Below are 22,894 nucleotides of genomic sequence, written 5' to 3' on the forward strand. Positions count from 1 at the left end.
TGTTTATTGAATGTTCAGTCTTTGGAGTAAATGGGCTACAATCGGTTTCACATGGAAAGAATTAGGTGAGAGGTGTCAAGGGGATGTTTATGTTGGGAGAAACCATGTTCAGATTGTAGGTGAAATCTTTTTTAAAGAACGTTCCATTGAGTCCTGCGCTACAGAGTTTGAAAACTTACAGAACATTCAGCAGAATATTTCTTTGGCTTGGGGAAAAAAATCAGATCATATAGATGTAGATGGTAATGTGGAAAAACTCTTCTCGGACTTTGAGAGATTTGTCAGCCGAGGAAGGAAAATGTCAGAGCAATTTTTGTACTGGGACAATTTTCTGAAACTCGTCCAACTTCTCAGAAATTTGATTCGTTCAGATAGACAAGGTCTTTGGGAATTACATTTAAATACAGTGCAGAAACTTCAACCAGTATTTGCCGTATTTGACTGTGTCAACTATCAGCAATGGTTTTCTCTGTATTTAGAAGACATGAGGAGACTAAGCAAGACAGCCCCAGAGGTGCATGACATGTTCATGAAAGGGAACAAAGGTAATCAGTTTTATATGCATATGCTTCCTAACCCATTGCACAATCTGTTAACAAAAGCACTGGTTTCCCAAGATACAAAGAAAAAAATATTAAAATTATTTAAGACCGGCGAAGAGATGTATTGTACATTGCAGAAAATACGATACGAGGACAAAACAGTAAGAATATCAAGCACCTTCCATAAAGTCATGTTGCCACCATTTCATTGTACCAAAGCGCAAAGTTTAGGTGCTAGAAGGAAAGTTACTAAAAAGAAATCGAACAAGTCATCTCACCGAATGATACAAATAGTTCAGGCTCGTTCGTATGACATGCAAGAGCTCTTTCGTAATGAGCTATCTGAAAACTGTTCATTGTTCAATAACCAAGGGCTAATGGTAAAATAACAAAAAAAGTGCATTGTTAAAAGAGCTGGAAACATGGTAGCACCAGTGATGATACCTGGTTCAAGTCTGACGATAAAATCTGTTTTATAGTTGACGTCATGAACTCTGTATGAAAGGGTGGAGCTATTTCAGTTTTTTCGTCATACATCGGGAGCATCACCAAGAACTGTGGAAGAGTACATTACATTTTTGACAGTTATCGCAAATTTTCTCCTAAAAAATCTGAAAGGGTGCAAAGACAAGGTAGCAGCATCGTTATAGATGTGGTCAAAATCTCAGAAGATATATTCCATTGCCTGTCAGACTCAGCAGCTTTTGGGGATCTTTAAGAAACAAACTGATGTTGCAAAAGTTCATTGTCGATATAGTGACAGCTTCTTTGACTCAAACACCACATAATACCAACCACACTTTTAGAACCTTTCGTGGTGATGAAGAGGATGATGTAATATTTAACTGTACATCTGTGCAAAGTGGAAAACATATAAATAACCCAGAATTAAATTTTCTGACAGTAGAGGAAGCTGAATTCAGAATGTCGATTCCTTCAAAACATGCATCCCTGTGTGTGTTCACTAAAATAATTATTGCTAGCGCCAACACTGATATAATGGTGTTAACTTTGTTTCACTATCTTACTCTTCAACGATTTGGTGTTCAGGAACTTTAGGTGCGTACTGGAGTTGGTGATTTTACACGATTCTTATCTGTCAATGATATTCACTGAAAAAAGGTGAAAACTTATGTTCGTTGTTTCCTGCCATCCACGCACTATCTGGATCAGATTATACAAGTAAATTTCGTACCAAAAAATCTGCTCTTCATTGTGTATCTGTAGAGTATTTGGAGAGTTTTGGCGTATCATCTGACTGGATTTATTTAGAGCAAAGCCTTAAATCTGCAGAAAAATACTTAGTAAAAGTACTGCGGAAAGGGTCATTCTGTAAATCTTTAGATGAACTTAGGTTATGGCTATATCATCATGCGAAAAATATTGACACTGATAACTTGCCGCTTACTAGCAGAAGTGCTAAGAGCCACTTATTAGAATCATATTTTTACACATACCTACAACGACATTGTATTGACGATGTTGCTGTTGACTTAGATCCTTGTGAATTTGGTTTTGCAGTGGTAGATGATGATTTGATGCCAGAAAGGAACTCACAGAGATTTCCAACCGATTTTATTGGAGCATATGTAATTGCTTGAAATGTGCCAAATCTTCCTATACTTGCAGAGCAAATGAAGTAACCTGTTGCTCTTTCTGTAAGTGTAATAGTACGGGTTTGCAACAAGGGCGCCCATATAGGGGGCAAGGGGGTTTGCCCCCCCTTTAAAATTAGAACTTCCTTGCTTTTGGCACTTTTTGCATTGCAAAAATGTAAAAACATTTATTCTCCAGCCATTAATGAATAAGTTATTATAAGTGAAATATTTTAATGACTCTAATCTGTCCTAAAATCGGTTTCCATGGAGAAAATACCCTCCTAACCCATTGGGAAAATATCTGAGTCCCCCCCCCTACTATTTTGTATATGGGCGCCCTTGGTTTGCAACCAACTTGTAACAACCCCTTTTAAATATAATTTTATTAAGTGCAACAAAAAAATAAAAAAATAGTTATTAATAGCAGCAGTAAAAATACATTGCTATTCGCCTTAAAAACGCTAATAGTAACTTACTGGCCAAATTTTCATTTTTGTTGGTTAAGTATTAACATAAATTTGGGCTTATATGGGGACGAAAGCACGGGCCCGCCATCTTTGATGACGTCATAGCTAAAAAATGTACGAAATGGCAGATATCCACATAAGCTCTAAATACTTTTTAGGACACCTAATAAACATTTTTGAAGCAAAATTCTCCGTATTCAATCTTCCATCGAAGTACTAAGCATTTATGAAAGCGAGCGGCCGCCATCTTTGATGACGTCATAGCAGGAGAAGTGACCAGGTTGCGGATGTCCACCCGAGTCCAAAATACTTTCTAGGACACCTACTAAACATTTTTGAAAAGAAACTCTCCCTACTCAAACTTTCCTACAGAAGTGCTGTCAGATCCTGGACTATTGGGTTCAACAAATAATCCTGACAAAAGACTGTATTTCTCGAGCAACGGAGCTTTCGTTATTTATTTATGTTACTGGTTTAAAAAAACTGGTTGCTTTGAACTGACTTTCTATTCTTCAGTTCAAGTTTACTTGTGGAATTGTTCGAAATAATTCATTTATTTTCACGCACTTTATAAGATCAATTTTTCTGAGTAGAGAATGATTTTTGGACAGATCAGTACAAGATGATAGAGGATAACTGGAGTCTGAGGAAAAGGTGGAATCTATTGGAAGAACTCGACACAGGTAGTCCGGAACTTACAGTCTATCACAAAGCTCCAGTTCTTAAATTAAGCGAAACGTGAAACGCGCTTCTTTTGAACAAAGTAAACAAACTTTTTTTTCTCCAAACTGTCTACGCTAAATATTGAGGGTTACTTATCGACTTAACCTAGCAAGTCGTCCCTCTATTACTTACAATTTGTTTTTAATTATGTAGCAGTAACAGTACAACGCATATTTCTTGCTCTTAATAGTAATTATTAGAAATAATTTTGTATTTTTAATTTAACTTGCACAACTCTTTCTCATCATTCAACAGACGGTAAGTGCTATGATACATTTTTTCTTAGATTCTTTTTTTTTATGTAGAATTAGTTTTGATTTCAATCTGTTTGAAAACATGTCCAAATTACTATAACTAATTTGTACTAATTGTCTCATGTCGTAGTATCAATTTTTGGCCTTTTTATTGCATACAGGTTGCGAAATTAATCCTATTGAACTGTATTCATGATTTGAGGTTCAGTATTTTCAATATATTCGTCGGGTTCCTATTCTTTTGTATTGCTTAAATTAACAAATAATATATGTGTATATCAGTGATTTACCTAGCGTGGGTGACACTCAGGGCGGTAATCTGTGGTGCTCCCCCCCCCCCACACAGACGAAAAAAAGGTTTTAGTGTTCTATGTAAACATGAAATTCATACATGATTTAGAAACAACTTACTTTTAGCACGAAGTTAGTTCGCTAAAGCACGAAAGAAAAAAAAATCCTTTTTTATGTAACTTGCTCTAGCTGCCTATGTGCAGGGCCACCGCGAGGTTTAAAATTGAGTTTTGAAATTGATCGCATCTCAATTATTTAAATTTCAGTGGAAAATAATGGGGTTCAGTGTTTTGGTGCGAGAGGAAGTTACCACCGTTAAAGCGGGTGAGAAAGGTTTGAAGGGTGAGAATGATATAAACCTTAAGTTTGACGTAATAAGCGTTCGTCGTGCATCCTGGGCTAGCTCAGTTTCAAAAGGAACTATTATGCAACCTTCTCTGGTGATGAGAGAGTTGTTATGACTGTCAAAACGGCCAGTCAGACGAATAACCTGGTGATTGTGAATTTATTTGTTGTGAGCAACTGGTGCTACGTGTTTGCAGGTAGCTCGGAAATTCACGTTGGTGGACTTACAGTGCAGATGAAATCACAATTTCGTAAGTGCCTTTCGCTTTAATATTGCATAAAAAGAAAGTTTTCCCTCTAATTTTCATCCAAAAGTAAAATAATTTGATGTTACTACAATTACAAAAGCGTTAAGTGTACAATTTGGAGGGTGGGGTGTTCTACAGTAATTAATCGAAATTTTGGAGGGTGCCTTGGGTTAACTGGGGAAAAAGTCCCCAGGAAAAATCACGGGTGTAGATGCAAGTGAGTTTGAAGTATCAACAATGTTGCAGCGAGGTAAGTTTTGGAAGTGGCCTGAAAAAGCTAATAAGATTTGGTATCCGTCTTAAAAAATTTTGAAGAAAATAAAGTCTTTGTTTGATCTCGATTTTATGATGTACCTGACTCCCCAAAGTTTAATTTTCAGCATAGCTTACATTTACTACTCTCCTTTTAAATTATAAGAGAGGCAGAGTATGGTGCAAACCACTAAAACCTATATGAAAACGTTGAGACATGTGCTGTGCCATTCTAACCCGCAATGAGAGGGTGAGAATAGTACAAAGAAAAACTGTTCTGGAGGGGGTGCGGGTAAAGTTCCAAATAATTTCAGGGTCTGAATCGAAATCCAAGATCCTAAACTATAATCATAACGCAACTTCATTTTTTTTTTTCAAACAAATGTTGAGTAATACAGTCAGAAATGAACTAAAACTGCACCATAGTCACCCTCTTCTACGGTACTAGGTTTAAGTGTTGACAATATGATTCTAGTGCTGAGTATCATAATCACTCAGCGTTAGGAGGGGAGGGTGGGGTTCTAGTGCACAGAGTAGTATACAGGCGTCCCTCGTAATAAACCCCTCTAAATTGACCCGTGAACTAAAAAAACCCAGTGTTATAGAAGTACTCCACGGTACTTCTATAACACGGTTTCAATATTACACGGTACGAAACTTGAATTCAATGCTTCACGGTTTTGACATTACTCGAATATTACATACATAAAAAAGATGGAATTTCATTCTTGTGTAATACATTCTGTTAACGGTTGAACTCTAATGACTTTTTACTTTGTTTTTATGAAACTTGGTTTCGTTATAACATGGTACACATCCCTTGATTTACATTATTTCTGAGTCTCGTATAACACGGTTTCGATATAACATGGAACACGGATTCGATATAACACGATACATCTTATATATATACAACCTGATATTTCTCATGCACATACGTAATTAATATTAAAAATAAGTAAAGATGTTATTTTAAAAAAAGTCTCGTATAACACGGTTTCGATACTACATGGAACGAATTAACCGTGTTATACGATTGTGCCTGCACGGTGCTTTAGCCGCATCTGCTTACTGAATAGCGGACGGAGCTTCCAGCGCGAAATGGTCACGTGTTCATCACCGAACGCTGTTCACAAGATCGTCACAAGTGGGACATGTGTGCACACGACAAAAAAAAAAAAAAAAAAAAAACGCGCCCCCCCCCCCCCCTTCCTCCCGACTCGTCCTCAATTTTTGAGGAAAGCTATTATCACAATTTCATCCTAAATTTTTGGTCAAAACCCCCATTTTTTTTTGTTCTTATAATAGGTCCTAATGAGAGGCTCAGCAAGGGGGTGGGTGGGGATGAACTACTAAAACACCTGGTTTTTTTTTTTTTTTTTTTGTCATGCTGTCAATCCTAATATAGTAATAAATATACATTCAACACAGTTGTGCCCATCCCCTTGAAATACTACGGAACATCCCCTCAAAAGAATAAACGTCGATAGTGTACTGAGAGTGTAACACAGCACTTTTTAAAGTAAATGAGAGAGGATGTATAACACTGGGTCGGGGGAGTCAGTTTCGATGAAGGTTTTACAGAACACATTTCGCGTGAAATCTGTACGATCGATAACATTTGATTTCATTCGTGAAATTCTAATGATTTTTGTTACAATAGGTTATTTAAATGAATGGGGATGCTTTAAGGCATGAACATGAGCGAATGTAACAGATGACTATCTTTTAAATGAAAGAAAAAAATAAGTTTATCGAGAATACAAGAAAATAAAAAAATACATTACGTATTGCGAAAAGAAAGCTACTCCTGAAAGCTATTGTAAAGACGCACATATTCATATGCATTACTGAGAAATATTTGTTTTCACTATTTTAACTAAAGAATATGTTGGACTGACCTCACATGAAAAGTAGCGCCAGCTGTTGGAAGTTAAGGGAAAATGTATTATGGGGGAAAAAAAGCATAATGTATTATAACAAGAAAACAGCTCTTCAAAGCAATTGTGAAGGCATATGAGTTTCTCTGAAATATTAATTTTAAAAATAAAACCAAAATAAAAACCTGATTTACTTATGTGTAGGGTGCATCGCCACAGTTTAAATTTGAATCTGCTAAACATGAAAAATGTACCATATTCTTTAAACGATAGCCACTTTAGTAGATAGAAAAGAACAAAATAAAGCAATATTATTCAGCAATATAGGTTACAAATGGAGCGAATATTACCAATAAACGTCAAGTGAGTTAGATAATACTAAAAACATCAATTTATGATACCAAATAAAGGTCATCTTTATAGAAAAAGAAAAAAACAACAAATTAGTTCCTATAGAATGCAGAATTTGAAATGAAAAAAAAAAAAAAACCCTACTTTTTTAATAACATTAGATTTTGTATCTTAAAAGCCTCAAGCATTGTGCCATGCAGTGTACAATACCTCACCCAAAGGCATTGCGAGGACGAAACGTTTTTCATTACGTGATAACAGTAGGGGAATGTGGAACAAAGTGAAATAGCGGGGAAAAGTGAAATGGTGAAATATTTACTATGCTTTTGGCACCACTTGTCTAATAACATTTGAACTTTACAGTAACACATGTAATCTATTCCATTCAAGAAAAAATTACCTCTGAAAATCAAAGAATATTAAATAACAAGCAACTTCCAAAAATTGATACTCCTGTTCAAATATTTTGATGCAAGTCAAAAAAATTTTTTGTTACAATTAAATAATAAAGTGCATAATATTATTATAAGGTTTGTCCAAATGAAAAGTGGACAGGTGCGATACCGTCAGAATGAATGATTCGATTACAGCGCCACTGTGAGGTTTGCATCTCAGAAGCCGTTGAGCAGGGAAATCTGTATGCAGCAGCGGAAATTGTACGAAAGGAAAGTCTTGCTATCCATGGATGCGTCCAGATCGGAACAACTCGCGGTAGCACCTTTTCTGGTTGCGGCAGGTGAGTGTAGTGGGGACATCTATCGGCGAAAGGTGGTGGTGTATGGCTACAACTGTTTAGGTCGTACGGCTGTAAACAAGTGGTTTAAAAGTTTTCGAGAAGGGTGGCAAACGACATCGGATCTGCCGAGACCGGGCAAAGCAAACATCGCGATACCAAGAATGCCTTCGTTAATGAAAAGATCCGAGCTAATCGAGGGATTAAGACCCGTGAAATCAGTGACGGACTCAACCTGAGTAAAGGAATGAGTTGCATTATCATCTACAAACCCGTCAACACGCTTTAAAGCACAAGCCCCCTTTTGTCCGGACTTGTCACCCTGTGACTTCCACATCTTTGGCCCACTTAAGAGAGCGTTGCAGGGGAAACATTTCCATTCGGACGATGAAGCGAAAGAAGCCTTGCAGGACATCCTCAGTAGGGTTTCTAAACCCGAAATCCCGATCTCGAATCCCGCAGGATATTTAGCTGGATTAATCCCGTCGGATTGAAATCAAAATCCCGCGGGATTTCACAGCCCTCAAATTTTTTTCATTGAAATGTTTTCCAACTTTTGCCGCTCATAAAACAACTATTTTCGCATGCGTCACCTGTTTGAATCGCTTTCCTCGTATATCTGCTAGAAGAGCGAGAAGAACTCTGTGTCTTACATGATGAACATGGATGTACCATTAAAGAAAGCAATAAAAATAGAGTATATTTTTCTGAGAAAGAATTTGTATTCTCATTTGTGGTTTCATTTTCATGCGGACAGCTATCGAGAAAATGCTTATAATTTAAAAGCATTTTTGAAAACCATCACTAAAGTTTAGAGTCCAGGAAATTTCGCTATAGAAAAAATTGGGAAAGAGTGTATTACTGATTGCAAATCAGTTTGTGATGCCAAGAACATTTGGTCATGATTCAACTTTAAGCACCACTTCAAGTTGACTGGCATGGAACAATAAATATGATGCGGACGTTTTCGTGATTGCCTTTGACGCATATTGGCTGTTGGTTAAAAAAAAAAAAAATAATAAAATAAAGATATTTGATCACGCTATTTATAAGTTCTTACTATTCCCGATTTGAGTAATATATATTTGTGATGTGGAATTCTTAGCATCGTCAATTTTCAAGAACAACAAAATATCATGCCCAGATCCTTGAAGTAAAAACTTCCTGTAGCTCTTCCCGACATAGAGTCGAAAAAAAGGGTCACTGCTCCTCAAGACAGGTACACGTGTCTCAGTTGTGTTAAATTAAAGTTTCGTGCTGATCTTAATCAGTACTAAAATTCATGATAACCTTTAATTCGTTCCTGAAGAAACTTAAATATTTTAAAGATTTCAAATATTTAAAAGTTTAGTTGTTATGCCCATATGAAAACGCTGGTGTTTTCTTTCCCCTGCTTTTACTAGTTGAATGATGAAAGTATTGTTCGTATCGCCATATGAAATTTTGTTCGGTGTGCCACAAGGATCGAACCAGCTAGCAAGTGCGCCGTCAGTAAAAAAAAAAAAGGTTGAGAAGCAATGCAAAACACATCGTTTTTTTTCCGAAATGTGCTGTTCTTGAACAAAAACCAAGAGCATAGGAAAAGAAAAGTCTACTTCGGATGGTGATGAAGTGAATGGGGATCCTTTGCTAAATGTCCGCAGTTATTTTATCTCAGAAAAACCACCTGCACTGGAGCAGCACGTGTTTTCATCAAGATGATTATTTTTTGAGTAACCGAAAACCTTTTCTCTCTCCATACGAACAATGCTTTTTAAGATGCGTTGGACTTTTTTAGGGCACACTTTTGCGTGCAAAACGGTAATTGCTAATTGAGATCTGACTTTATAGTGCTCTGCAATTGGTGTACGGAATTCGGGAAAACGACTAATTCAAGTAACAAAGGCAGTGATTCTAAAAAGCACAACTTTTTCTATTTGACATTAAAATGAAATTTTTAGAAAACTCAAGGATACCGGGATCCCGCGGGATTGGCTCCTTACAATCCCGAAATCCCACGGGACTGAATTCGTTGCGGGATTGGAAACCCTAATCCTCAGTAATCACCTCCTATCTCTCTACAGCAAAGGCATCGACCTGCTGCCGCAACGCTGGGATTGGGACCTGTGTTTCAACGCCCATGGCGATTCCCCTTGATTTACATTAAAAGTATTACTTTTATTCCATTAACTCACTTTTCATTTGGGTAACCCTTATATTTTAAATATTAAATGAGACCTACTAATATTAAGTGCAGTATTTATTTGTTTAGTATTAAGTTTATTTGTATTTTAAATGCTTTGTGCTGTTAGTCATGTACAAGCGGCGCAAAGTGAAATAGTTCATTACATTTGCTAATATAATCTTATTTCAAATCACTTAGATGCTCATAACTCCCTTGTTTGTTCATTTTTTCACTTATTTTCTTGTTCATTCACTATTTCATTCACTCATTTATCTTTTCTCGAAGATTGACTTATTTAGCTATTTATACGTAAATTTTTTTATTTCCTTTTCATTTATTTATTAATTCTCATTTATATGATCGAAAATATCTTTAATAATAGAAGAGAAAATGTTTCATTATTAAAATATTTTATTTTTCATTTTGCCCCACAAAAAAAGTGAAAATTTTCCACTTTTTTTTTTCACGGTGAAAAATTACTGCCAAAAATAAAAATAATGTTTCAGTGCGAGTTTTGTAATTTTTATATATAATTCTTTCTTCGCGTACCGTAATTCTCAGAACAAATCTGTTCATTTTGACCAAAGTAAGTGATCTTAAATATTTCACTTTTCTCCATGTTCCCCTACTTGAGATCTTTAGAGGGTTGAAATGTACTTCGGAAAAATGAAAGAAACGAAAGCAGCATGAAACAATTCGTGTCATTATATAAAACAGAATTCGAAAACTAATTTTTCTCACACTAGATGGCGCCCAACGTGTTTGTTTTGCATTCGTTGGAATTGCGGACTTGTCGCGCAGGAGGATATGTACGTATATCTCCTACACTTCAGGAATTCCGAAGACGTGTTTCTAACTGACCGTCGATGTTCTTTCAAATTATACGCAATGCAGAGCCAAAAACTACTGGAAGTTTAGAAAGTTGCTTTTTGTAAACGCTATGTTTATTGCCACGGAAAACCCGTGACGCTAAACAGCAAAAACAGCTTTTGCCACCTGGAAAAGACCGGAAGTACATCCAGGAATTCCATGAAATACACCGCCAGCTCAGTCATTTCCAGCCAACGACTGCAGTTTCGTGCTTATTAGCACTCAGCAGCCCGGCATAGGAAAGTGAGTGAGCTGGAGATGGAAAACCTCTTAAGGAAGCGGGCGGTAATTTACTGAATATCCAGGAATTGTCTGTGACAGCAGCTATAGCATTGCGCGGAGCAAATATTCTCTTTCTCATCCCGTGACTAAGCAAGCGTTGAAAAAGATAATGAAGGAACTGTATATTATGTATAGGGTGTCCTGAAAAGGACTGACTGTTTTCAAAAATTTATAACATGAAAATGGTTAATGATCTAAAAATAGTTTTTGCAGAAAATTGCCGTTAGTTTCGTCCCCCAGATATCCAAAGTTTAGTTCAAAAGTGTTTCAATAGATTGCGCTGCAAATAGTAAGCCTCGAAGTCAAAAAATAATTTTTGGAATTCACCGATTTTTCCTAAAATTGCGACATGTTTTTGCAGCCGGCGGCAGGCATTTTGAAAATATTGTTACGAAAGTTTAATTATTAAAAACATATTTCGAAAAACTATTATGTGATTTTCCGTTTCTTTGATTTACGGTCTTACATCTGCTGCACCATCTTTTGGAAAATTTTGGAACGTTGGGAGACGAAACTTATGGCCCTCAACATGAATTTTCTGCAATTTTTTCTTTTTAATCATTAACCATTTTATTGTTATGAGTTTTTGAAAACAGTCTTTTTCAGGAAACCCTGTACAGTCGACGCTCGATATAACGACCATCTCCGTCCCAGAGAAAAAGGTCTTTATAACGAGTGGTCGTTATAAGAGGTATAATTAAAAAATATATACACGGTCATCATGCATGCCCCGCTGTTCCGAAAAAAATGGTACTTTTTCAAACATTCCAGTTAAATGCCCAAATTATTTTTATCATAGGAATTTTTTAGAAAAATCGTGTGCAAAATATTATGACAGAATATTAAACAAATTTTAAAGTAGAAAATATAGGGAGGAAAATGTTACACACTTGCAAATCTGCTACTACTACCACAACATTTTCTGAAGATAAAACCAGACAGATGTTCGCCTTTTTGACAGAAGTGATTTTTGCGAAACATTATTTTCTGTTTCTGATATAGGTGATGAATTGTGTTTTCTTGCTTTTCAAAGAAGCATTTAAAAGTCCCTTGAGAACCCCAAATTTTAAAAACCACTAGATTCAAACACCAAACTACCAACACATCTGTCAACTCCCTTTTCTTAGGAATCTGGAAATTTCTCGATTTTTCCTCCCATTATTTTTTTTGTGCTAGCAGTGGTGAATGGTAATCCCTCCACCCCTCTCAAAGTTCGATTTGACATTGAAAACTTCAGGCAGATGTCCGTAAACAATAATCAAAGTCATTTCAAGCTACAAATTTGTTTATTGGAAAGAACACCAGAAATAGCGTCCGCTGAATTCGGTCGCTGTATTGGATTAGACGACACAAAAAGGTCGTTATAATGAAAGCAAATTAACATAGAGTTCATAGGAACAAAGTTGGGACTTTTACCACTGGTCGTTATAATGGGACGGTCTTTATAATGTGTGGTCGTTATAATGAGCGTCGACTGTATTATGTTATTTAAAGGTGTTATTGAATGGCTGCGCTATTTTACAGATGGCAAAGTTTATTTAGCGGAAAATTATCAGTGAATTTATTAAATTGCTTTGAAGCAATGGATTTTTTTTTTTTTTCATTCCTTGCTTCTCATGAATGAATTTTGAGATACAGTGGAAGCTAGTTTATTGCATCAGTGGTTAATCGAATCAGCCGCTTAACGAATCAAATCGTCGAAAACAGATCAAAATCCAGCTTTATTGAATTGGCCGCTTTATTAAATCAGCAGCTTTATGGTATCAGAACTGTTAAGTGGAAACATGATTCATATGAGCGGCGGTTACTGTATTCGTAATTACCACTTGATTTTTTGCGCATTTTGATAAATTAACGCCCCATCCCCTACCTTCCACTCCCCCCCCCCCCAAAAAAAAGAAGAACGTCCATTGTTTGAATCTACACGCTATAGAAATAACACCGTTTTGCGGATTTATTTTATTTTGTTGCTTTCAATCCCCCCTCCCCCTCCGAGCGCTCAAAGGGGAAAAAAGGATATGGGTGTTTTTTTTTAACTACACGCAGAGCAGTTTAAATGACAAAAGTGTGTCAATGTGTTTTTTTTTTTTGAGAATATGATGTTATTGGGTCACTTTTCAATGACCACCCCCCTCCCCCCACGCAAAAGAGAAGAAATTTTTTTTTATTTTTTTTTTAAGCCATAGCATTTTTAACGAAAGAACCATGTAATATTTTGTGGATTTGATTCATTGATTTGCTTTCTGTGCCCCTCCCCTACCCAACGGCGAACGCAAAAAAAAAAAAAAAAAAGCTGGAGGATATTTTAAAAAATTTTATGTGTAGTATTTTAAATGAGAGAACTGTGCATAATTTTGCGGATTTGATTTATTTACGCTACTTTCGATGTTGCATCTTCTTCTTCCAATTAAAGTTTTTGAAATATTTAAGAAAAATGTCCATAAAAAAGTTTTAAAATTAAATTGATCAGTATCATGGATTGTTTCGCTTGAGTATTATTCACACTCTTAGATTTAAACAGCGACTCTCTTCTTTCCAGTCTCTCTCTCTGTCTTTGTGTATGTGTGGACACCTTTTCCGCTTCTGGAGAATTGCCAGTTTTTGCCATTAAAATCACCCATTTTTCACCAGCGGTTGCCATCCCCCTCCCGAGTAATGGTGCACCTCCAAACACGAAGAAGACCATGAAGTTCAAGAAAGGAATGAGAGTGCCCCCCTCCCCCCAAAATATAAGAGAACACCCCAGAAAACTCTTCTAAAACGTTCAATGACACAGTCTGCACCATTAACTATTACCGGGGGGGGGGGGGCGCTCGCACTCCTCTTTCACGTGTCACACATACATCATATTCAGGCTGCATTTTTCAATAGGCTAAATATGCACAGCTGCCTTGGACACGAATTTAATTTTAACCACAGATTCTTTTTAATTTTTATTCTTGAAAGTGAAACATTACATATGTATTTCTTCTCGTTAAATCGCATTTCCTCTTCCTTCTCTCCTGTTTATGTATGTGTGCAAAGAACGAATATTATAAAAGAAAATAAGTTGAAAATGAATCCATGTTTTCACTACTTGGACATTACTTTTCGAAACGCAAACATTATGAATTTAAACGGCAAACTGATATTTATGCAAAATTAACTTTATGAAACGCAACTTTTAGAAATACAGATGAAACATCATGATGTAAGTCCTGAGTGCGAAAATATCACATTAATTTATAAGAAACAAGTTAAAGTTCTTTTTATTGTTGTAATTTATAACTGCCAGTTTTTTATTTTGATTATTCCATATAATTATAAAAGCAGCATTTCGTCATTGGTAACGATGCAAAATCATAACTCTGCTCCTGTAATCCTCGAGCGATCAACTTCTGGGAGGATACTTGCAAAGCTGAGCATTTGTCATTGTCAAGATCATATGTCAGCGCTGCGCCCCCACCTCCTCTTCGCGGTCCCACCGTAGTCTTTTGTACAACCTTCAACTTTAATATGAAGATTCTACTAGAATACGGAAAACTAATGTATTAAAAGCAAAATTCACATCAATTTGAGGCATATAGGTGAAGATGGTCACTACTCACTTTTACAAAATGATTGGGAATGCTGCCCACCACCTCTCCCCTCTCCAAAGGAAAGGGGTATATTATAAAAACATTTACAAAACGACGACAAAGTGAGTAATTCAACAAATCACGGTTCGTTTTACTGCTTCACTTTGTTATTTTTTACGCTAACGCCCCCTTGAAATTCTTCTACGCCCTCCTACTAAGGGGCGCACCCCAAGTTAAGAACCGCTGTCTTATAGATAAATTAAAAATCTTCGCTCTTAACCTGCAGCACATGTAGCAGATTTTATGTTTTGTTTAACTCCCAACGTAACAAGGGCGGAGGGCTATAACTTTGACGCGCTCACGAATCTGTTAATATAATTGCCGATACTAATATAGTAGTTTATTTATGTAAGAACTTTTTGAGTCCCAACTAGAAGGTGTATTCTGTATGCGCTAGCACGTGACGTTTTTTTTTTTTTTCCCACTAAGTTTTTAAAAAAATGATAGAATTGAAATTGAGTAGGAAAATGTTGAGCTATTTTTTTTCCCATTCATTAACTCTTATAATTAGCAAATGTTCAGCAAAGAATCGACACAGACGCATTAAAATAAATGCAATTATATTACTTTTTCGATAAGCTAGTACTTAGAACAATGAAAAGAACTAAATATTGCACGTTGATCAACTAACGCCTCTATTCCTTAATACTAAATTGCCATCGCATTTGCCCCAAAAAGTGAACAGTCCATATAGGTTAATAATACTGGGACAAGCGCCACCTAGCCATCACAAAACGATAGAGTTGCTATGTCGATGGAACTAAACAATTCAAATCAAATTGTTCGTTGGTACCAATTCCATTCCTTATTCCTATCTACTAGGTTTAAAGAACTTCGATAGATGACAGTATAGTTCGCGACTCATTGAGTTCGTTTTTGTTCTATGTTTGAAATCGAGAAAAGAGATAGTATTACGAGAGCGTTGGAATCAATAACCAAAATGGTTAGAAAGAGAATTCAGTTTGATAATAATTTCCCATATATAAACACTTATATATACTAAAAGTGTTTGGGGAAGCTCCATGGCCTGTGGAAAATTGGGTAGACTTAACTGCATCGTATTTTGTGAATTTCTTCAGAACAAGAGAAGAAGCATTTTACCTTTTGCTTTATTAAATATGCAGGTCCAGTTCGCAACTCCTCACTTATGCTATTCAACTTTGAAAAATTGATTTGCTTGCATAGCTTCCAATTTATTATATGTTTATACTTTGAAATATATATATATATATACATTAGAAGTGATAGATGAAGCGAGTGTGCTTTCTTAAATTCTGATCAAAAAAATTGCTGTATTTTAATTTATTTGCACCTCTATATATCTGCTTTATGATTTTTAGTTTTTAACTCTTTTCTGTAGCATTTCTTTTTACTGGAAGATACGTCTTCGCAGTTTTCTCACAGCTAAAGCCTTCATTTTTTTTTTTTTTTTTTTTTTGAAAAAATTAAAATTTTATATAAATTTCTATTTTTGTGTATAAAACATAATTTCTAACATAATTTATTTTTTGCATGGTTTTTCATTTGAATGATTTTAGATTACATTTGGAGGATTCAGTGGGTCGCATGCGACTTACGGGCCACAGAATGAGTATTGTTGGTTTAGGACATCTACAGCTTCAAAACTGAGTGTGTACGGTGCGATGTCAACTTACATCAACCTGATTGGGAAATAATTAAGATTTTGCCTTTACCCCCTGGTCTCTGGGATAAAAGGGAACATTCAATTCAAATCAATCCTTTTTATTTCAATCAGGGTAATATGTTTTACAAAGCAAAATGCATTTCACAGGCATAATAAAAGAAAAAAAATTACAAAAACATGCTAGAGTAAACGAAAATTAGGTTTTCATTGGCTAACAAACAATCATTAAGTAAAATGTTTCATACCGTCTTACTTTCAGAAAATCTTGGATACAATGCACAGAACATTTTGCCTCAAATCATCCAAAAGAAAGGATGGATCTAAAGATGGATCAAATTAACCTTAAGAAAAGTTAGGATACATGTCTCTAGTTAAACGTTACGGCATGCTTACGGTAATAGGGAAGTTTTTATATGATAGAGTAACATGTATGAACATCATAGGTGAAAAAAATTTTGCGATACGATAAGGAGTTTTTTTTAAATTAATTTTTAAAGTTCAAGCGCCTGTGACGTCAGATGGCATAGGAAGTGACGTCCGATAGGAGAGAAACGCTAGCGAACCGGTTCCCATGTCATGGGAGAAATCGAAGAACGTGCATTCGACTTCGAAGATGAAACGTAAAAGGCTTATCTCCTCGCGTTTCTGGAACATTAAACCTCTCATCCTCTCGGAAATATTCGAATATCACCATTGATATTATTTGAGGAAGATTATTTAGATTGTGCTTTAACGAATCCGGCCTCCATAGTGTGTTCAAAAGGATTATTGAATTTCTAAAAAATAAAAATATCAGCGCGCTCAAAATGTCCCTAGCGAAAACAAGGGATCTTCGGCGGAAGGCTGCCCATTCGCGCCCTGTGACGTAGGCTCGTGACGTTTCAGAAGAGCGCACTTTTGCGCGTGGATTTTTAAAAATTCATTAAAAATCAACCACGGTGTTTTAAAATTCGGCGATGGTGAATTTTTTAGTTTTGAGGGTCAATTAACAATATGCAATAGCCAAAATATGAACATTTAACAGGTTGCAACTTCCCTATTGCTTGCTGCTCGTAACGATATAACACCGTAAAAAGTTGTTTGGAAACACTTTCGTAATGACTACCAGTGTTTTAAACACTGACGTTATTTATAAGTAGATGTTTCTGCATCTCCTCGATGATTTTCTTTACATATGAATTCGCGTTCGAGGGTCAGATGCCGTCGGACGCTCTCGCTGATCGAAACCCACATCACCAACCCCAAAAGTTGCGCAACCATGGTGGTGAGTTCATTCTCGGGACGGGATCGCCGCAAAGGAAGAATAGGAAAATAAACTGCCACTTACAACCTGTCCTTCTTTGACAAAGAGCTTGGGAAGCCGCATCAGAAACTCGACGTTAAATCCCGGTTATCACAAATTTGCCATTTCAACTCGCTTGCCCGCGAACTTAGCTGATTTCAAAAATCTTGCTAAATTAATTACAAAGATTTTATGTCTGGTAATAAATATGAGATAGCAACAGATAAAAATTAGAAGTCACACAGTTTTCTCTGATTTAGTTTTCGAGGAGAACGGTCAGCCCCCCCCCCCCACTTGTGGGTGGGTTTCTTCTCCACCTGCTGTCCACAGATCGAAGGTCCTAAATAACTGTCTGGAAAGCATTTTCTTTTCTTCGCTTGAGAATTGCGAGGAAAAAACCTGGCAAAACTGACGCTAATAAATAATTTAACTTTTGCTTAAATTTAATAAATAATTGCGGGTTTTTTTTTCTCAGATTATATATATAAACACAAAATTTAAGCTTTAAAAGTATTTAAATCACGAGTTAAATGCAGTTGCAAAGCTTTTGGGGGGGGGGGAATTGAGAGTTTACGTGCTCCTCTCGAAGGGATAAAATTAATTGAACTCACCCATTAGATAATTTTTAATTAATTTCGTCACATTGTAACTACAGTGAAGCATCGTTTATACGTTTCTCTCTTATACGTTTTTCAAATTAGTCCCTGCGAAGTCTAATGCACTTTAACCTATACCTATTATACTTTCTTTCTTTTTTTTCCAAGAGTTTCTTTTACAATTTTTTCCCTTGTTTTTGGGCATAAAATCTGAGTATAACACTCACTCATATGAGCCCAATGTCCGAAAAAATTTTCAAGTCGTAAATTTTTTTAGAAAAATATTGGAAGCGCCGTACTTCGAATAGTAAGAGTCGCATCGCAGATCTTCAGTAAAGAACTTTCCCCCATTATTCAACTTTCATTCCCAGGTAAAATTTTGAGAGAAAAAAAAATGAACTTAGGTAAGCTTATACAATGTCACTAATGCATATTAATATTTTTGGAAGTGCGCTGCTCCCATTGTTTTCCATTACATCAAGAAATTATTCACAATGGAGGCGGTGCATCCCCAGAAATGTAAATACCCGTATATACAATTAATGCTACTTTCTAAGCACAGGTAAGTTCATTTTTAAACATAATTAAATCTTTGAATGCAAGTTGCATTTTACGAAATTTTTTTAGTATGCGAAAAAATTTTCGGATTCGGGACTCAAAGAAGTGAGCTCTTTACCCTATTTTTTCGTCGAAAAATAAGAGAAGAAATTGCAAAACAAATCCCTAGAAAAAAAAATCGGTGTTGAAGATTTTGAAATATTTTAGGGGGTGTTCCCCTGTGAGTTCTCTATTTTGAGCTAAATGTTCATGCTTTTGAACTTCGCACCTCTCTACCCCTTCGAAAGAGTGTTAAGGGCTAATTTTATATTCCCTTCTCCACCAAATAAAAATAATGGCTATAAAACTCAAAAACTGAAGAAAAAAAATGAATTCAAATTATGTTTTTCGCATTCACGAGTGTGTGTATATGTAAGCGTATGTGTTTGTGTATGGGGGGTATGTGTGTGTGTGTGTGTAGACATGTGTGTTTGTGTCTGTGTGTGGTAGTTGTGTGTATGTGTGTGTGGGGGGGGTGTATGTGTGTGTAGGCATATGTGTTTGTGTCTGCGTGCAGGCATGAGTGTGTGGGTAGTTGTGTGTATGTGAGTGTGTGGGTTTGTGTGTGTATGTGTTTGTGTATGTGTGTATGGTGTTTGTGTATGGTGTATGTATGTGTGTGTAGGTGTATATATGTATATGTGTGTAGGTGCGTGTATGTATGCGTGTAAGTATAGGATAATGACGAAACCTGAAGACGGTTTTCGCTAGAGTTTCAGCATCGTGAGGAGCCGGTCGACGGTGACGCTGCGGAGGGTGCTGGTGGGAAAGTTAAATGATAGGAACGCCAAAAACAGTCACGTGAGAACAATAAGCAATCGTCATTGCTCAAAAAAAAAAAAAAAAAACTGGATGTTGCCATTTCTAAAAAGTGGGGCGTGTAGGGAGGAAAACGTTTGTCATATTTGGATTCAGGCGGTCATTTTACATAAGAATCAGCTAGAATTATATCAGAAGCATTTTGAAGGATTTTTTTTTCCTTTTTTTGCCGCACAGTGGAATCAACTGTCCGTTGTAATAGCTCTTTCTCTTCGCGTATTTCTGATTTTCCCTTTTAAAATTATAACAGTCCCTGAAACCTAAACTTAATTATGCAAGAACTTTTGCAAATAAATGACTTTCAGTAAAAAGAAGCAGTAGAAAAAAGTTCCTAGGAAATTAGAAAGGAAATTACGCTTGCTTAGCAAAGTTACACCGAGCCGATACAGATCCTAATGCATTATAAACAAAAACAAAGTCACCAAATATATATGGCTTTGATTTCTCTGTCAGGTTTAATAGGCTGCATAGTTCATGTGCAAAGTTTTTTTTTTTTTTTTTTCATAATTTTCTATATTTCTTGCAAAAAATGAAATTTCAAATTTTCACTGAGAACACCTGCGCTCATGTCGATTTTCTCATTGAAATAACAGTCACGCATTCTGGTAAAGTGAAATTTTGTTGCCGCAGTCTGGAAGCATATATTTTTCCTCCATGAACTTATCAGTTCTAGTTCAACAAAATTAGAGTACTGACCGTTACAGATAGAAAAAGTTTTTGCAATCTTTGGAAACGCTAATGATGTTCAAAATAGTTTTATAAGATAAACCACGGGCTGTGGTAGCCTGATCGGTAAGGCATTGGACTCGGGGCCGGAGGGCCTCGGGTTCGATCCTTGCTGGTCGAAGACCCACCGTCGTCCTTAAAGGGGACTGTGCGACGTTAAATATGCTCGTGGTCTCAATGTCCTCCAAGTGAAACGATACCTCTGGGAGTGCTAGCACCAGGTAGCTATTAGCTCTAGGACTAGCTCTAAATTCTCATTAACTGCTCGATCTGGGATGGTGCTGCCATCTATCGGTATATAAAAATAATGGAGGCAAGGCACTTAGTATGCAGCCCTCGACATAAATGCAGTTGAAGTCAGTTGTGACTCTGAATCGAAGATAAACCACGCAAAAATAAAACTTAGATGTTTCAGAAAACGATGTACTAATGCATCCTTCTTAGCGCAAAATATGTTTGATAAACTAACCAGTATTCAGTATCCGTGTTTTTAAAAATCTTATATTATTAAAAACTGAGCGTATCTATGCATGTAACTATCTATGTATCTATGTCCGAGTTACTTCTGCCAAACGCCAGTAAACTGACCATTAAACCAGGTATCGATAGATTCGTAATTTGGCTTTATATTTGGTTATTTAACATAATAATCTGATAATTATTAGCGTACTTATCAAGTGTGAATTATTAATTATGATACTTAGATTTCGACGTAAAATCCCTATTTTTTGAAGGCTTTCCTCTATTCAAATTATTATTTAGTGCTTCATCTCAACTTCTCGTAACAAAGCTTTTATTAAAATTCGTAGTTTAAAGAAAATCATTGAGACGAAAGATCCGTTGCCATTTTTTTTTCGAAAATGAACAACTAAAATTCTTTGTTAACTTTTGTTACAAAAGCTTTTTCTGTAATTGGGGGATTTAAAATGATTCCTTTTTGATTAGTTTTCCGCAATCTTCCACAAAATTTTACTGTGTTTTTTTTTTTTTTTTCAAGCCTGACTGTAGAACATGCGTCACTTGACATATCTTTTATTTCCGAGGTAGACCGTGCAAAGCCGGGCTACGCAGCTAGTATATATATATATCAGTTGATTTCAGTCTGGAACGGTTGAATGCACAGTTCAGCTGCAATGGCGTGCTACCTTATGTTCTACCTAAGCATATTGGTAAACTAGAACACCGCGAAAATGCGACGGCTGCATCTTGTCTGGATGCGACTGTTAAAATTTCACCATATTATGTTCCCTATAGAAATAAGGAGTAAAAAAAGAGACAAATTATTTCATACAGCCATATACGATATACGTACAGCCATATACATAGTTGGACGCTTATCGATGCCTTTTGCGCTTTGTGCAACCGATAATGGGATAAATGATCGATTTTTTGAGGGGTAAATTTTGACGCCCCTAATACTTAAAGCCTATCGCATTTGCCTGAAGAAGTTAATTATCCGAACCCATATAAATTATTGATAAAGAGAACGTCCGCTACACATCGGCCATCAGTGAAAGTCGAAATAATTCGAGTTTTTTCTTTTGTAAGTATAAACTGTTAATTTTTTCGTCGAATTGTTAATTTTCCTGCCATTAACTCCAAAAATCGCAATAGATGGCAGTGTTATTCGTGCTGGGTTGAGAGACACGCAACCTTACAGAGAGGAAATCCTCACGTTCGTCACGTGTCTGTGAAAACAAATCAGATTGCGTTGTCTTCGTGCAGGACTAAAATCAGCGTCCAGCATAAAATTTTATGTCCGGGATGGGCGGATAAATACCGGATTAAAAGATGTTTGACAAACATATTAAAGTGCATTCCAAGTGACATTTTGTTTAAACCGCGCCTCCTAATGACGCCATGCTTTCAATTTTGTGTTAAAGTTGTCGATTGAGCAAAGTACAACTTTCAAAGCTTTCAGTATTTTCTGACTCCGCACTGCATATAACTAAAAGAACAACTTTTCGTCAATTGCACTTCGGAAATGTTAATTTCAAATAATAAACCGGCAAATCTTAAAGGTAATGCTTTGTCTGTAACAGCGCCATCCATTGAGAGTCAAAGAAAGGATCAGATGGTAAGAGAACTAAATGCACCGATAATAGATTACGAACAGCATTTACGAAACACATACGATGACCTTGTTGTAAAAAATTGATCTTATTTATTAAACCAATAGGATTTCTTTAAAAGATTTGGTTTGTTTTTAAGGTGGCGCTACCTTTGTAACGTCAAAGGTAGAATGGAATGGTATTAGAAAAACACGCATGGATAGCACATTGGAAGTAAAACAACGCTTTTCACAAGAAATGAGAGGATGAAAACACATTCGCATATTTTAGACGGATCAATTTTGATAATTAAGCCAAGGTAACTCTAAAAATTCCGAAATTTGAACAATGTCATCTGTTGGAAGTAAAGTCAGAATGAAACGTGAAGAGAAAGTAATTAAAAAATAGTACAAACGTAATGAGAGAAGAAAATGACTGTTGAAAGCAACTGTGAAGCTTTAGCGTAACTAGCGCCCCTGGTGATCCAAGGAAATTGCGGCCCACCCCCCGTCAGGGTGGCCCACATAAAAAGTCACCGAGGTCATTTTGTCCTCCATTTTT

Source organism: Uloborus diversus, chromosome 9 (genome assembly GCF_026930045.1).
Source record: "Uloborus diversus isolate 005 chromosome 9, Udiv.v.3.1, whole genome shotgun sequence".
NCBI classification, from domain to species: Eukaryota; Metazoa; Arthropoda; class Arachnida; order Araneae; family Uloboridae; genus Uloborus; species Uloborus diversus.